The sequence below is a fragment of the Medicago sativa genome, chromosome 3, assembly GCF_051527215.1.
Source record: "Medicago sativa cultivar Bolivia chromosome 3, Bolivia_mono, whole genome shotgun sequence".
Taxonomy (NCBI): domain Eukaryota; kingdom Viridiplantae; phylum Streptophyta; class Magnoliopsida; order Fabales; family Fabaceae; genus Medicago; species Medicago sativa.
In genome coordinates this window covers 12,191,644-12,209,869 of record NC_140751.1, presented here as the reverse complement: position 1 = coordinate 12,209,869, position 18,226 = coordinate 12,191,644, and the positions used below count along the sequence as shown (strand labels likewise).

Genomic DNA, 18,226 nt, shown 5'->3' with positions numbered 1-18,226 from the left:
GTGATTTATTCTAAAATTAATTTTTAATTATATTAATTATTGTTTACATGGAAATGGTCATATATAGTAGTACTAGTAGTAACACTACACGTTTTTTTTTTGTACCCAATTGCTCAGTCAAGTAGGTTGCAGATTACTCCTAATTACTTGGCTTTAGTGGCTTTTTTGAGAGAAATAGTAGATAACACATCCAGGTTCCTTGTATTGCGGTCAGTGGGTATAATAGTAGTTAGTTATTAGAGATTTAAGTTGCAAAAACGATACATGCCTGACATTAAGCTCTTAAGTACATGAAAAGCTTTTAATGAAAATGATATGTTCTCAGACGTCACCTGTGGGCTGCTCCTCTATGAGCATAATTCCCATTAGTTCTCCGATTTCAATTGACCAAAATCACAAACAAACCACGTTCCTAGCCATTCATTCCATTATTCCGTGATGATGATTCTTGTATTGGATTACCTTGTGTTTCACACAATTGCATAACAAGATTCAAAGTCCATCAATCAATTTCTATTCTGGTGAGTCCTTGCACGCATATGTTTCTAATTTATCCCTTGTTTCACTTCATACAATTCTAATTTAAGTCATTTTCGTTTTCCTCAAACCTGTCATCGTAGAATTGCGACTACGCCTTCGTTCACCGTCCGATTGAGCTAATTTTTGGACAATGTGTTGTCAACATGCGGTTCTTCCTTTTCAAAGGTCCCGATCGTCAAAATAATTTCTGGAGTGAGAGAAATCGTGTCTGCACCGTAGCTGTGAGTTTGAGGTGGTTTAGAGTTCAGCTAGGAAGAAAGGCCCTCGAGGTAAGGGCTTTTTCCCCATACGTTTTTACTAAGTGCTTGGACTGTGTTATTAAATAGTGGTAGCAATTCTTGTCTTCTGAAAAGAAAAACAATTAAAATATTTCTTTACGTGGTAAAATCTAATATTTTATAAGAGTGATTATTTTAATTGAGTTTTATATGATAGTTGTGTATGATGTGATGTGGAATGATATTTGTATTTTATTTTATTATGTTTATATGTTTTTGTGACGCTGAGAAAAACATGTTAGAATTTGATTAATTAAGGAAAATGAAAAGAGATGAAAATGTGAGTTATATTGAAAATATTGTTTTTGATCATGTTGATGGTAGTGAGGGATACATATAATTATTTCTGTGTGGTGCCTTATTGGCAGGATAATATCGTATTTCTTTGTGGTGCCTAAGTGGCGGGATTCATGATTCATTTTCATGATCATGCATGGCATATGCATCTGTGTGGTGCCTTAGTGGCGGGTTATTTCTATGTGGTGCCTGTGTGGCGGTTATATCCGGATCATATAGTTATAAGAGCATGCATCTTACGCATAATTGCATTGAGTCTATTGTATACATGTGGTTGATGATTGACTTAAAACTATTTTATTGCAAATAAGATGTGTGTGAACCTTACTTTGAAGCATATGACGTGAATGTATTTTTCTTAATTCTTTTTGATTGATAAGTTTTAATATTATCTATTTTATGACATTGTTTCTGGTGCTTTGAGTATGAACCAATTTGGATAAGGAAATTGACCCTTACATTAATATAATGTTGTAGGTACCAAAGATGATATATGATGTTTGATGTGTGATGAGAGCGTACGCGGGGACAAAAATTGGGTTTTAATTGAATTGTAACTTTAGAAGAAATTGTTGAAGGATAATTATTTTAAGAATTTTAGTTAAATTATGTTAAGAATTTTGTATTGGTTTTGCTAAGAATCAATTATTGATTAAATAAATAAATAGTAGTGTTTTTCGAAAAAAGAAAATGATTTAGGCGTAATGTCTTGGACCAAAATCCGGGGCGTTACACCTGTTATGTAGGAGGGGAAAATTCCATCTAGGTCACGCATGTCCCTCACATGATTTGTGGAGTACCTATCAACCAACTTTATAATCATCCTATTACAGACAATGTTTGAATGGTGATAAAGCACTCGACTCCAACATCTAGGGTACATGGTGGTTTCAGGTCAAAGGGTGGAATACACCACTATCATGATGAGAATAATACTTTTCATAACTTTTACTATGTAGTATTCTCATGGTGGGTCAATCCAGTATAAATATTACTCCTAATATTTATACCTATGTGAAGACATGATAAATCTTTATTTATGATCCGTGAGATGTGATCATCGGTCTACCCACATAATGTCCTTTCGTTTAATGGATCTCACGATTAAGTCACACTTAATGCTCCATTAAACAGACTAATTATTCTAGGGATTTTATTATTTTGAAACAAAACAAAATCAACAAAGAAATGTCTTATTATTATATATTCAAAAAATATATATATATATATATATATATATATATATATATATATATATTTATATCAATATCATGATACAAAGCCAAACTCAATCAATATAGATTGGCTAGTATTTGTTATTCTATCCACATTTGTTGACGTTTCCAGTCTAATGCAGGTGGAATAACAGAAATCTCAACACTAATCAAAATTAATAGGGGAATTAAGCTAAGAGAAGGCACAATGATGATTTGATGATAAAAGTTGATTGTTTTTGTGTTTGTGTTTTGGATTATGGTATTGTGTTTGTGTTTTGAATTGTTTTTGTGTTAGTGTTTTAGATTGTGGTAAACATTGCTAGCTGTCAACGCTCCATTTGAAATCATCAATTTCATCTCATCAATCTATACAATACCAAAATATGCTAATAGTTAAATGCAACACTTTCATATGGAATTTTTTTATGTATAATATAAATTAAACATAATCAACTATTAGGTGAACTTTTTGTTGGAACAAAATATGTTTAACATTAAACTCTTGAGAGTTTTGATGATAACAAGGTATTAAAAATTGTCAATTGGATATGCTAATATTTGTTCAAGTGTACAGGACCATAAACAAAAATTTGATATCTTAAATAGGTTCTGGAAGAACAAAAAAGAGCAACGGAATCAACAAAAAGGAAGCTTGAAGCATCTGAAGAGAAGTGCTCCTGAAGTGATGACGTCTTCAAAAGCAAGTTCATCAGAAGCATCACACCAGAAGCTGAAGATCACCAAAAGCTAAAGTTCATCAGGAGATGCAAGACTTAAAGCTTCAAAAGCTGTTTAATGGATTTAATCTCGTCTAAACATTGCAGAAGACTGGAAGAGTGAGGCAACGGCTAATTCGAAAGGATTTGAAGACATTGGATGCTTGTTCTTTAAAGAGTGTTGACAAAGTACAATTGTACGAAATGTACAACCACTACCTCCACTACTCTGTTGTGTCTCTGCTACAAAACAAGAAAAACAGTTCTGCCTGCAACGATGTTCCTTCACAATTGGAATGAATTTGAAATTGATCATTCATAGGACAATAACCATATCAGGCAAAAGATCATTGGTGATTGATCAAAGCTTCAAACGACTCTATTTTTGATGTGCTGGCAATTCACAACGTCTCTTTCACACCTCTATATAAAGGAGTGAACACTTAGAGATTGGAAAGGGCTCAACAACAATTTACAAGTGTCAAAACTCTGCTGAAATTGTTTTGCATTCAAAAGTTCACTTAGAATTTCTTATCAACTTTCATATCTTAGAAATTCTAGAGTCTTAAGAGTCTGTATCTGATTTGTATTGTGAACACCACTGATTGTAAATCAAGTGTTCAACCTCAAACATTTTTCTTTGTAATTCTGTTTGAATAGAAGTCTCTTGCAGTTGTGCTTGAGCATTAGAAATCTCTTGATTGTGTTCAGGAGCATAAGAAGTCTCTTGCAGTTGTGCTTGAGCAATTTGAAGACTCTTGCTAGTTTTAGCAGTGAGCAGTTGTAATCAGATATTACATTTTTAGTGAACTCTCCTTGGAAGTGCAGGGGGACAGGACTACTTCCGGTTTGTGGAAGGAACTGTATAATTGCTTTGTGTCTTTCTTCTTTCTCTCTCTCTCTCTCTCTCTCTCTCTCTGTTTTTATCCGCTGCAAGTTAGTTCTGAACATCACTTCAGAAGTAGAACTCTATCTGCTTCTGATCAGTGTTTTCAACTTAGGAGAAAACCAAGAAAAAGCAAACACAATTCAACCCCCCCCCCCCCCCCCCCCCTCTTGTGTTTTTCTCACCTTCACTTTTTAACTAGGGATAATTACGCCCATCTCTCTTAAGTTTTAGTTAAATGACACATGCCTCTCTTTTAGCTTTTATTTGATCAATTACCTCAACGTATTTAAGTGATGTAGGCAACATGTCCATAGAATACAACACATAAATGTAAAGCAAACAAAAGAAATAACTGGAATTATGCTACCAGCGGGACATAACTCCCGTGCGTAAATTTTATTTTTTTTCAACAACACTTAACTCATGTTGGATGTTATTGAACGTGAGTTAATTCACGTCTGTTTTAGCGAATGTAAGTTAACTTACGTTGGGGGTATTTTCGATAGTTTATGGGAAAATGAGCAATTTTGATCGGGAGAAGAGCAATTTTCAAAACATGATCATTGTAAAGATATTAACGCCGAGTTATGGTAGATTCTAGAGTGAGGGTTCAGTTAAGTCCCTCATCAGTGTACAATTTAATTTAACCATTGAATTTAATAAGATCATATGATCTCATTACTCGTGATCGCATTGTATCCTCCTTTCACAGAAGCACAACGACGACGATAGAGCTCTGTTTGCTCCACCGCTACATATAAATATTCACTCCTTGAGTTCACACAATAAACCCCCACAAGTGCCTATCGTTTTGCCTTCAGATTTAAGTCATATCTTTCGTTTTGTCTGAAATGAATGATTCAACATTGAAAGCCATAAAAAAGACTTCATTGATTATTTTACAACGATTCTCCTTGGCCATTGGTAACCATATGCTCTGGTGGTGTATGGGTAGAAGATATCAATTTCACGTGATAAACAACAATTCATATGGACTAATACTTAAAAACTACAAGAGTAGTGCTAACAACACTCTCTTCAACACTCACTTTCTAATTGGCTTAAATCATGGTGGGTCTCATACTTTGAAAATGGGTTTCACTTAAAGTGATGAGCCATACATAGGTTTTATCTAATAAAAGAATGAGTGTTGAAGAGAGAGTGTCCTTAACATTTCTCAAAACTACAATGGAATTCTTTTCTGTCAACGCTAATTCCTATAAATACTCATTTGAAATTTAATTCCTACTTGAATTCGTGGGCAGTTACCGTCAAAATCCCTTTCAATTCCTAAAATTTTTCTTTTCTTAAAATTTGCCTAAACCTGTTTTAATTATATCTTCGATTCAATGTGCGGCACTGAAATAAGATTTATCAGGAGAGAGAGAGAATTGGTTGCAAAGAGGAGTTCTTAAATTTAGACCCAATGTGGTCAACGTATAATGAAACAATATGATCATATTAAATCCAATGCATGATTATTCTTACATTATTATCTATATATTAGAGCACCTCCAACCAATAAACATCACATTAAAAGTAAGGAAAAAAAGATTAATAAGCCAATAAACATCACATTAAAAGTAGTAATTTTTTTTTAATAAGGACATCACATGAAAACCATTATTATGACTAACATAATCTTTCGTTTATTATTTCAAAAAAAGATAAAAAATAAACCTCGTTTATATTTTGTTAAAAATAAATAAATAAACGTTAGTTTATATGATGTTTTTCCACACCTAAACCAATAATTGGAGAGATGAAATTTTCAAAGGTTTATGGGTTTGTACTTTGTCTTACTTGTTTTTTCTCTCTTGTTTTGGGTAATCATGGCTTTAAAATGTTATCCAAAGGTGTGTCTACTACTTCATCAGTACCTAACAAAAAACCAAATGTTCCTCCATCTTCTGTGGCACATCACACAAATTTGAATTTTGAAATGTTGCAAAAAGGTGTACATGTTCCGACATCAAGACCCAACCCAAAATCGATTACTCCTCCACCTCCACCAGCACATCAGACAAATCTGAATTTTGAAATGTTACCAAAAGGTGTGCGTGTTTCGCCATCAGGAGATAATGTGAGACACAATGTTCTTCCACTTGGACAAAATTGGATTTTGTTATAATAAGAAAACTAGTGGTGTGTCTATTTATTATTCTAGTTATTGTATTCTTCGAGGGAATACAAACAAAACCACCTCAATGTTTCCCTCTCTCATGAATCGCATATTCCTCATCAACACTCAACAGAGTTGTCAAGAGCTCGACATTGTACTCATAAGCGGTCTGGTCACCGTGTTTCATTATATTCCATTTGATGGGAATGTGTAGAAGACACATCACATTATCTAGTGTGACAGTCATCTCACCAACAGGAAAATGAAAGTTGCTAGTCTCCTTATGTCACCTCTCTAACAATGCGGTCACAAGGGCATAACTGATGACAGTAAACCCATTCTTATAGTGGAAAAATACATGATCCATGAAGTTAATGCCAGAACCAGACGAAAGTATTTGTCGGGAGTACCAATTAGCCAGTTGAAATAATACTCCTGTGGGCGACTGCCTTTACCACACGCGTCGTGTGAGTCGGAAATACAAAAAAAGAAAACAAAGAACAAACCATTAAAAATACAATAATTAAAATAAGCATTTGAACAAATTAAAAAATATAATTATACTAAGTTCAATGTTGCTCTAAATCTTACAGGAAACATTTGTACGAAATGACGGTAGAAGAAACATGTCAGTAGCCCCCCACACCCACAAAAAGCAAACCGTTAAAAATATAATAATTAAAATAAACATTGGAACAATTTTAAAATATAATTAGACTTACTTCAATAAGCATCTAGTGCGGGTGGAACTGCTCGTGGGGCTTCCAGTGACCCATGATGCTTAGGATCCTTATAGTGTTGAGGTTCATAAGGCTCCTCAGGTTGCTCGTAGTGCTCCTCTGCATCGTGGTAGTACTGATACTAGGGATGGTCCACAACCTGGGAAGTACCCATCTGGGAGGTCCTCTTCAAACCACTCCTACGACTGCGTCGCCTTTTAGGGTACGCATTCACTCTCTCCATGTGGGCTCTAGAAGTCATCATCTCCTTGCCTAGTCGGCTCTTATTTGGGTTTGAGTTAACAGACATTATCTACACAGTAAAAAAACAATGAAAAAATCAATTAAAAATAAATTTAGGTATTTCAACAAACCCTTGGAGTGCTAAATAAACATTATATATATATATATATATATATATATATATATATATATATATATATATATATATATATTCATTGTGTTATTTCAATTTGTAAACTACCACATTGTACTTAATCATACTCTAATCAACACTCAGAGTCCAAACATTTAAGTATTCATCATTAACTACCAAAAAAGTAACAATTTCATAAACCATAAAAATCTAACATATGACAACTTTAAACAAAAAAAAAATCTAACATTTAAAACAAAAATACTCAATGCAAAAGGATCATCAACATTAATTTGTAGTTGAACATGGAAGTTGAAGAAATTCTATTTACTTGAGTATGGAGGGAGAATTTGCTTAAATTTGTGTTTTGAAAGAATGAGGTAGTTTATGTTTCTATTCTGAATAAACCAGAATGCATCGACAGTTAACTGCTATTGAGAGTATTAGCAAGCCGGAGTTAACTGTCATTAAAAGTGAACAGATCTTAACTGTCGATGAGGGATTTTAGGTCGTTTTTGGGTGTCAAGGAGCATAAATATATGTTAGAAGAGCAAAATTCTTACATATAGCTGTTTTGATGCCAAGTCACCCACAATTCTAAATACAAAACCACTAATTGAAATAATATTAAATAGTGAAATGGTGGGGTGACGAATTTTTGTATTCGGATGTCAGCAATAAGTCATTGGAAGGGTTACCGGTAATAGATCTTAACCGTTGCAATGGATATATATTATATCCACTGTCCAGGTTGATTAGTACCATCATCGAAAAATCTTCAACTTTCCCTTGCTAAATTCCACCAATTTTAAATATTACGACCAAACAAAATATATATTAAAATAAGCAAAAAGATTGGTAGATACCCTAAACCCATATACATCTTGAGCGATATATGTGGAGATTGAGAGAGTGGTGTGATAAATGTGACATGTTGATGTGATAGAAAGAGAGATAGAGTGAAAATAAAGTGTTAGAATAAAATATGAGATTTATGATGTTCAAATACAAGAGTTGTTAACATAATACCTGTCTGCTTAGGAAGGATTATACTATAACACTATTTTAGTTACTCTCGATTAATAAATAAATATATATATATATATATATATATATATATATATATATATATATATATATATATATATATATATAGACACACACACACACACACACACAAATAAATGTGTTTCAAGCTCATAAAATCCTTCATTTAATGGGATATCGTATCACATCATGGGAAAATCTTCAACTTTCTCATGCTAAATTCCACCACCTTTAAATATTACAACTATACAAGATATATTAACATAAGCAAAAAGATTGGTAGACTCCCAAAACCCATATATACCTTGAGCGATATATGTAGATAGAGAGTGTGGTGTGATATATGTTGTTGATATGATAGGAAGAGAAAGATAAAGAGAAAATAAAATGTTGAATGAATGTATGAGATTTATGATGTTCAAATACTTGTTAACATAGTACTTGTCTCTTATGATGGATTATGCCTATAGCACTATTCTAATTACTCTCTATTATTAATAGGGCATGAGCATCGGACGGTTTCGGGCCGGAAAAGCCAAAACCGATGCACCACCGATGACAAATTTCGTGGCCCATTTCCAACCATGGAATGTTGCGGGTTCACCGGGTGCGGGTAGCGCCGGATGACGGTTTAACGGACAGGTGAATACGGGTAGCAGAGAGAGCGAGAGAGTACAAGAAGATGAAGCTTTTCCCACCATGTAAGTGGGTCTTCCCACCGTCGTACTATGGTAGAGAGGGTGACACTGTCACCACCACAATCCTTCAAATGTCACATATGTTTTTGTTGAATCTTAAAGAACGAAGAAGCATGAGACAAACAAACTAGAAAATCACCTAGGAATGTAAGGGATAACTAATAAATGGAGAACCATCATCCATGGAAAAACTGTGTAAAATGAAAGGTTCTTTTTTATTTTATTATTTTACAATGAAAAGAAAAATCTTGTGTTACAATACCTTTTTTTCGAATGTTTATGTTTTTTAACCCTTTCATCTATTTTAACCATAACTAGTTACCAAATACTCTAGTACTCCCTCCGTTTCAAAATGAGTGTCGTTTTAGCAAATTGCACACAAATTAAGAAATGATAATCATTAGACATGACACTTTTACTAAACTGTCCAAAAAAAAGACAAACTTAAAGTTGCATTGAAAATTGTGCGAGAGAAAAGTTGGAGTATTTATTGAGGGTAAACTTGGAAGAAAAAAATTAAATTTGTATTGAAAATGTAAATTGACATTCATTTTGAAACAATTTTTTTTGGCTAAAGTGACACTCATTATGCAACGGAGGGAGTAGATTTTAATTTTGTTGGTATCCAGTTATTGCTGCAAAATGTTTATCGATTTTTATTGATTGATTAATCTCCGTCAATAAACTCGATTCGTGCATGAAGTTTGTTCTCTCAACTATTTTTTTCATCCATAAGCTGTCAAGCCTGGATACGAGATACGATACTGCACCGATACGCCGATACGGGAAAATTTCAAAAATCAAAATATGATACGGCTGGAATATGTTAATAAAAAAATTATATAATTAAATGTACAATATAATTATAACCATTTTTTTTTAATATATGCAAATATATTAACAAACAAAAGAAAGAGTCATAGGCTCGTAGCACATCAACATAAATATAAATATTGACAATTAAGAGAGTGATGATTAGTCGATTACATGCACAATATATCCCAAAAAGAACACCATCAGTGCTATACTATATCCAAAAGTAACATTGTTAGTGCTATACTATATCGATCCAAAAAAGACGCATTATATTCAAGAGTTAAGTTATTTTAGTTAACAGTAATTGGAAAGTATTGGGGCAGGTAACGGTGCATGATAATTCTCGGATACTCTCCTTTTACGTATCGGGAAGTATCGGATAATTATTTTTTTCAAAAATAAAATTTAATCTTCGGATACGTATTGGGAAGTATCAGACAGATATCGATGCATGATACGCAGGGGATACGATACGTCATCCATTTTGAAGCATATGGGTTTCATAGTCCATAAGCTTGAACTCGAGACCTTTATTTAGAAAATTGAATTAAGTTTCTCTGCAACAAAAGCATATTGTTGCTAAACCTCATTTTATTTATTCTAAAGTTATTGAAGTTACTTAGTAATGTTTAATGAGTGGTTCCTTTCAATGTAGTGAATATTCTTCTTAATTTTGTTTACCGAGTGACACACTAACATTTTCAAAAGTTTGAAGTCAGGCCGGCCATATCAAATAATTTTTTTTTTACAGAAATCAAATATCTTTTTTAAATATAGGAAAATGCTAACTTGTACGCACAAGTATCAAAAGTAGAAATCAATGCATTTGAATTTAATTTTTGGGTCATGTTAGCTTATGCTCTAAGGGCATGTTAAGGTTTCCAAAAAAACAACGTATTTATTGAGAAAAATTAAATGTCAATCTTTTGCGAAATAAATTGGTGCAATTTCAAATGCTAAAATTCTATCTTTGATATTTTAACATATGCCCTAAGGGCAGAAGCATTTTCCTTAATTTTTTTACTTTTGATTAATTGAATGCACAAAATTTTAAAAAAAATGTTTCTACTTTTGGGTTTCTTGTCTTAGGGCACAAGTTAGTATAACCTTTAAATATATTAGTGTATTATCATATATACCTCTTTTGTCTACATTATATTTGTGATAGGTTGGAATCCGAAATTGTCGAAGAGATTGCTATGGATGTGCTGGGAAAATTAAATCGTGTATATGTTGGTGATCTAGATCAACAAATTAAAAAGTATGAGAAACTTGCGGAATAATTTACCCAATATCAACTAAAATTGGAAACATAGAGTTCACAAATATATAAGGTACTTTTACCCACAAGCAAGGATAGAAATACTACAGTTGGCTAGTCTGATTGACCCCACCTCCAAAACGTGGAATCAGGACATATATCATGAGTAGTTACAATTGAAGCTATAATAAAAAACCACTTGTTCAACTAGTTACCGAAGATAGGTTGGTGTGGATCGGAAGGCGGAGAAAAATGGACATTACTCGGTTAAGAGTGCTTATCGACTCTGTATGGACGAGTTGATTGATATATGCACTTGCAGTGAATACAATATATAATATCTACCCTGTTAACGATTTGTCAAGTTAGGGTCTGAGCTTTAGTGATTTGTGAACGTGATAAAATCCAATGACTCTGATCCAGGTATTTATAGTGGGTCTGACCTAGAGGAAGGTGCAATGACTTCCCGGTTCATCTCGGACATGGGCTGCCAACTTCCCCCTTTTCATGGATCGTGGACAGTGACGTCTTATGAGCTCTCTGGCCTGTTTCTCCAAATTATTTGTGATTGAGTCAATACCCCATGTGTTCCTTAGGGGGATTTAACCTAAGTGTATCGTGCGATGGAACCTAAGCTGATATTTTGTGGTATATTTTAAGTAATGATCTTGCTAACTGGTACCCTCAGAACAATGGTTAAAGAATCTATAAATAAAAAATTTGTCTTGAAAATTTTGGCTTTTAAGTTACTTTTAATCAAATAAATATTACACAACTTTTTCATAAAAACTTATTTGTTTTGGATGTTTAACCATTTCCCTTGGGACACGGATTAGCATTAATAATAGATTTACATAGATATGTTTTTTTTGTTAGGGAAGATTTACATAGATATATCATATATGTAATTATGTTTCATGTGTAATATTTAAAAAAAAAAGTAGAGCATGTAAAATATTAATTTATCGTGTGTTATATGATTATTCTTACATTATTTTCTCTACATTAGAGCAACTCCAATAAAAATCACATTAAAAGTTAATAAAAAAATTAATAAGTCAATAAACATCACATTAAAATTAGAGCATCTCCCATAAACATCAAATTAAAAGTTAATAAAAAAATTAATAAGTCAATAAACATCACATTAAAAGGCAGTAAACAAAAAATTAATAAGGACCTGATAATCCTGAACATAAACCTTCATTTATACACCCTTCGGTCACTATTATAAGCAAAAATCTACATTTTAGATTCATTCATTTAATGATGCACATGGTCTTTATTATAGACCACATACATCATTAAATGAATGAACCTAAAATGTAGTTTTTTTGCTTATATTACTGACCGGAGGGTGTATGATGTTTTTCCACACCGAAATCTCAAATTGGAGAGATGGAATTTTCAAAGGTTTATTGGGTTTGTGCTTTGTCTTTCTTGTTTTTTTCTCTTGTTTTGGGTGATCACGGCTTTAAAATGTTTTCCAAAGGTGTCTCTACCTCGCCATCGGTGTCTAACAAAAAACCAAATGTTCCTCCACATCCAGTCCCACCGGCACATCATACAAATTTAAATTTTGAAATGTCACGAAAAGGTGTGTATATATGCTCCGACATCAAGATTCAACCCAAAGCCAATTGTTCCACCATCTCCACGAGCTCCTCGAACGCATCCGAATTTTGTAATGTTGCCCAAAGGTCCTAATGCTCCGCCATCAGGATCTAGCAAAAGAGAAAATCCTCTTCCACCTGGATCACCTAATTGAATTTTGCTATGTTATCGGAAATTTGAATTCTGCACCTTTGTATCCTCACAATTCTAAATAAAATTATGAGAATTAAAGGTTGTTGAATGCTTAGATTTATATTTTTACAAGGGGTTAAATAAGAAAATAGTCCCCCTAAATATTTCAACATTTGATTTTAGTCTTTATAAAATATTCTTTAGGTTTTTGGTCCTTCTAAAATTTTTCTTCTATGAAATTAGTCCCTGCTATAGTGTAATACTCAATGTAGAGAGAGACTAATTTTATAAATAAAAAATTTTAGAAGGACCAAAAGTCTAAGAAATATTTTAGGGAGACTAAAATCAAATGTTGGTATATTTAGGGGACCATTTACTTATTTAACCCTAATATATATACACGCCTGCACAAACAAATGTGTTTTAAGCTTATAGGAATGCTTCTTAAAATCATCAATAAATACTATAACCGTGCTCTCAAAATATACTAAAGATGGCCTCATCATCTTCTTCAAATAATCCTCAAGAGAAGCATGAGGTATTTCTTAGTTTTAGAGGCGAGGACACTCGAAAAACTTTCACTAGCCATCTTCACGCTGCTTTTAAAAGGGTAGATATAGGAACCTTTATAGACTACAACCTTGAAAGAGGGGATGCAATTTCAGGGACACTACTTAGGGCTATTGAAGATGCAAAGCTTTCAGTGATTGTGTTCTCCAAAAACTTTGCAACGTCTAAATGGTGTTTAGATGAAGTCAAAAAAATAGTTGACTGTAAAAAAACTAGAGGTCAAATTGTAGTGCCTATATTTTATGATATTGAACCTACACCTGTAAGGAACCAAACAGGAAGCTTTGAAAGTGCATTCTCTAGACATCAAGAGAGGTTCTTTGATAGACCAAACAAGGTGCAAAAATGGAGGGATGCTTTGAAAGAAGCAACTAATCTCTCTGGATGGGATTGCTCCGTTGACAGGTATATATAAATGAATTTTTTAGATTCTATACTTGAGTGATAATAGATACTTTCTTTGACAAGATAATAGAGACTAAAAAAAATCATATTTGAAATCAAATATCCTAATTTTATTTTTTTTTATAGCCGAAGTTTAATTTTTGATCTTTCGAACCCTTTCAACTGTTTTAACCCTAACTAAAATCATATGAGCCATCCAACACTCTAAACTAGGTTTTAATTTTGTTGGTAACCAATTATTGTCACAAAATGTTCATTAATCTTTATTAATTGATTAATCTCCGTCAAGAACCATGATTTGTTGCATGAAGTTTGTCGTCTCAACTATGCTTTTTCCATCCATAAAGCTTGAACTCTTTACTTTAAATATTGAAATAAGTTTCACTCCAACAAATGCATTTTTGCTAAATCTTTTTTTTTTTTTTTTGTCAAATAATCTAGTAACTAAAAATTCATCTCATAAAGATAAATAAGTGGAGTGTTTAAGGTTCAAACTCCAGCTCCTACATATTACAATGCATTGTCCATATCAATCGACTTAAACTTATGAGGACCGCTAAACCTCATTATATTCATTATGAAGTTGTTGAAGTTGCTTAGTAATGTTTAATTTAATTTTAAGTTTTGATGAGGGGTTCTTTTGAATGTAGTAAATATTTTTCTAAAATTGTTTACGGAATGAAACTTGCATTTTCAAAAGTTTGTAATCAGGCCGGCCATATCGAGTAATATTTTTTTGACAGAAATCAAATAATTTTTTTTTTTTTTGAAATATTATTGTATTGTCATATACCTCTTTTGTCTACATTATATTTATGATAGGTTGGAATCCGAAATTGTTGAAGAGATTGCTATGGATGTGCTGGGAAAATTAAATCGTGTATATGTTGGTGATCTAGATCAACAAATTAAAAAGTATGAGAAACTTGCGGAATATCAAAGGCAATATTTCATGGGTACACCTCATTCAGCACATTGGGAAAGGTTTCAAGAAACTGGTAAACAAATCAGAAAACTTCAAATGGAGAGACATCACCGTTTACTCCGCATACCGTCCAACATGTATTCACAGGCCGATGATTCCAATGCCCGCAATGATTTTTATAACATATGGTCTAATGTATTCAGGTTTTAGTAGTAATTTTTATGTAATGTTTTAACTAGTGTTGTTTCTATATGTATGTATGTACATGCGAACATGTATTATATATAATATAATGCACTTCAAATTCTTGGATTGTCTTTATGGAATGTCTATATCAAATTTTATGTGTTTTGAAAGAGAAATTTAAGATACAAGAGTTTCTATAAGTTTAGATGACCATTTTTATTTTTATTTTTTTCTTTCTAGGTTCGCCTTTAAAAATTGTGGATAATTTACCCAATATCAACTAAAATTGGAAACATAGAGTTCACAAATATATAAGGTACTTTTACCCACAAGCAAGGATAGAAATACGACAGTTGGCAACCCACTTGAGTTGGCCTGGTGGTATTGACTTGGAATTTGGGAGTGTGCTCCTCCTCGCGGTCTCAGGTTCGATTCTCCCTAGTGTCAATTTGGGTGGGCTAATTTAGGTTCTTAAAAAAAATACAGTTGGCTAGTCTGATTGACCCCACTTCCAAAACGTGGAATCAGGACATTATCATGAGTAGTAACAATTGAAGCTATAATAAAAAACCACTGGTTCAACAAGTTCTGAAGATAGGTTGGTGTGGTAGGCGGAGAAAAATGGACATTACTCGGTTAAGAGTGCTTATCGACTCTGTATGGACGAGTTGATTGATATACGCACTTGCAGTGAATACAATATATAATATCTACCCTGTTAACGATTTGTCAAGTTAGGGTCTGAGCTTTAGTGATTTGTGAACGTGATAAAATCCAATGACTCTGATCCAGGTATTTATAGTGGGTCTGACCTAGAGGAAGGCGCAATGACTTCCTGATTCATCTCGGACATGGGCTGCCAACTTCCCTCCTTTCATGGATCTTGGACAGTGACGTCTTATGAGCTCTCTGTTTGTTTCTCCAACTTCTTTGTGATTGAGTCAATACCCCATGTGTTCCTTAGGGGGATTTAACCTAAGTGTATCGTGCGATGGAACACTTTCTCGGGCCAGTGCAACTAGGGATTACTACCTTGATGTTTAGGGTTAACTAGCCCATACTGAGGTAACACCTCTATATGTGGATCTTGCTAATGTGTCAAGAAAGTGACTAATCCACTCTATGCTACACTATGCTTCACACGTGACTTTAGAACATCAGCTTAATTTATTATGACGGTACACAACCCTGCAATCACGAGGCCTATAAGGAAAAGTGGTTTGAATGACCATTTATTATAATGGCTTTTACATTTCCCGCCCTATGTGTTACTCACGCGCCCTATTTCCTTTTCCGAAATACCCTTTGCTCGATTATATACTTTTTTTCAGATTATATAATCTTAACCATCCTAAAATTGAAGGCAATAATAGAACTATTCTCTGGCTTTTCCAAAAACTTGTAAATATATGGTTCAGAAACTATAATCAAAAAACTTTCCTAACATTTCAGGAAATATAACCCAAAACGTCAAACACCTCATTTTGAGGCGAACTGTAGTGTACATATTGACACATTTTGGATTATATTTGCCGAATTATTAATAAATAGTTCAGATTACATAACCTGAACTATGTCAGCTCAGAAACAGACCATGTGTTGTTAAAATGGAAACCTTTTTTTGTTAAATTTAGGCACCAAGATTGATTTGAATATGCATCAAAACAAATGATATACAAAAAAAAAAAAAAAAAACAAACACATGAAACAACAAAAACACATTAAAAACCTAAATCATCGAAATATTACATCAACAAATCCAAACATACATAAAAAATTGAAATTATCCAAATGTCACATTAACATCAGAAAATTAGATAACTACTAGGTAGAAGCGCGCCACCCCTACCACTCGTACACCTTTGTCATACCCCAATTTTTGACCTAAGGTCCTACATTCATGCGCCGTTTGACCCTGATTAGTCTCTGACTTTTCAAGGAAATTTCGGTAAAGGGGTACTTTAAAATACCTCATCTTTTGTTCCGATATCTGACCCTCTTCTCTCCTTTATTTTTATTTTTATTATTATTAGTTTTTATTTTATTTTATTTTCATCTTTAGTTTTTTTTATTATTTCCATCTTTTATTTTACCATTTTTTTATTTTATTTTTTATTTTATGTCCACTTTTCTTTTTAGGATATTTTCCTTTTTTTTTTATTTTAAATAGTCAAACATCCAATAGGTCTAAAAATAATTTGTCCGGGGTCCAAAAGAATTTTCTTTCTTAGTCGCGCCACCATTCATGGCCAAGATTCCTCATGTCAACTTTCACATTCCAAAACCATCAATCTCATTCAAAAGCCATTAAACCACTTTTCCATTCTCATCAACCTCCTCACCTATAAATAGAGTCCTCATTCCACACTTCAAAACACACCAAAAGTTCTCTTGAGTTGTCAAAGAACTTTTCTCTCTTCTCCCTCATTTAGCTTGTGTTGACGAGCTATTCTTTTCTTTTCCCTCTTTTTCTGTCCCTTCAGAATTTTGTCCCTTCGGAACAAGTCCCTTCGGAATTTTGTCCCTTCGATAATTTTTGTCCCTTCTGTTGTCCCTTTCTTTTATTTTCTTGCATTTTACTTCTTTTTGGCATTTTATTTTATTTCTATTTAGCATTTTAATTATTGTCATTTATTTTCCAGCAATTAGAATGTATTTAGGTCCAATGTAAATATAAATGAGAAAAGTGTGTGTGTGTGTGTGTGTCTTTTATTTCTTTACCGCTTTATATATATCAAAAAAATTAGATTAGGGATTTTGTGGTGACCCAACGTCACTACAAAAATCCACGCGCTTTTATTTTTATTGCTCCGTTAGTTTAATTTTCATTTATTATTCCAAAACAACAAAAACATTCAAATAACAAAAATCACAAAAATATTTTCATAATAAACCTTGATTTTCAATCAAGTGATCGTTCTTTTTATTTTCTTTCTTTAATCATATTTCAAATCAATTTTAATTCCACTTTGAGTTTATTTTCTTTCAATATAAAAAATACAAACCAATTCTCATTTGCCACTTGGCTTTTTCATTTTAAAACCTTTTTCAAAACCAATAAAAAACACAAAACCAATCAAACGTCAATTTCTACCCCGAACTACGTGATTTTGATCCTTCACGGGTATGTAGGCAAAGGACACTCGTCCTCTCAAATCAATAAAATGTAGATAATTAGGTCTTCATTTTTTATAATCATTTCAAAATTCTATTTTGTTTAAAAAGCAAGCAAGTTTAAGCACAAAAAGTTAAATAAAATCAAGAGGTTCTCGTAGAGTACTACGAATATTTAGGGTGCTAATACCTTCCCTAAATATAACCAACCCCCGAACCCTAAATCTTTTCAATATGGGATATTTTTGAACTTTCTTTCCCCTTTCCTTAAGAAAATTAAAATGTTCAGTCGTGAAATAAAAAG

At 32.9% G+C, this 18,226-nt stretch overlaps 1 pseudogene; it reads left to right on the top strand.

Annotated features, from left to right (window-relative positions):
• Nucleotides 1-13,212: 13,212 nt before the first annotated feature.
• LOC146935780 (toll/interleukin-1 receptor-like protein pseudogene) lies at nucleotides 13,213-14,832 on the top strand (annotated as a pseudogene).
• The last annotated feature ends 3,394 nt before the right edge of the window (nucleotides 14,833-18,226 follow it).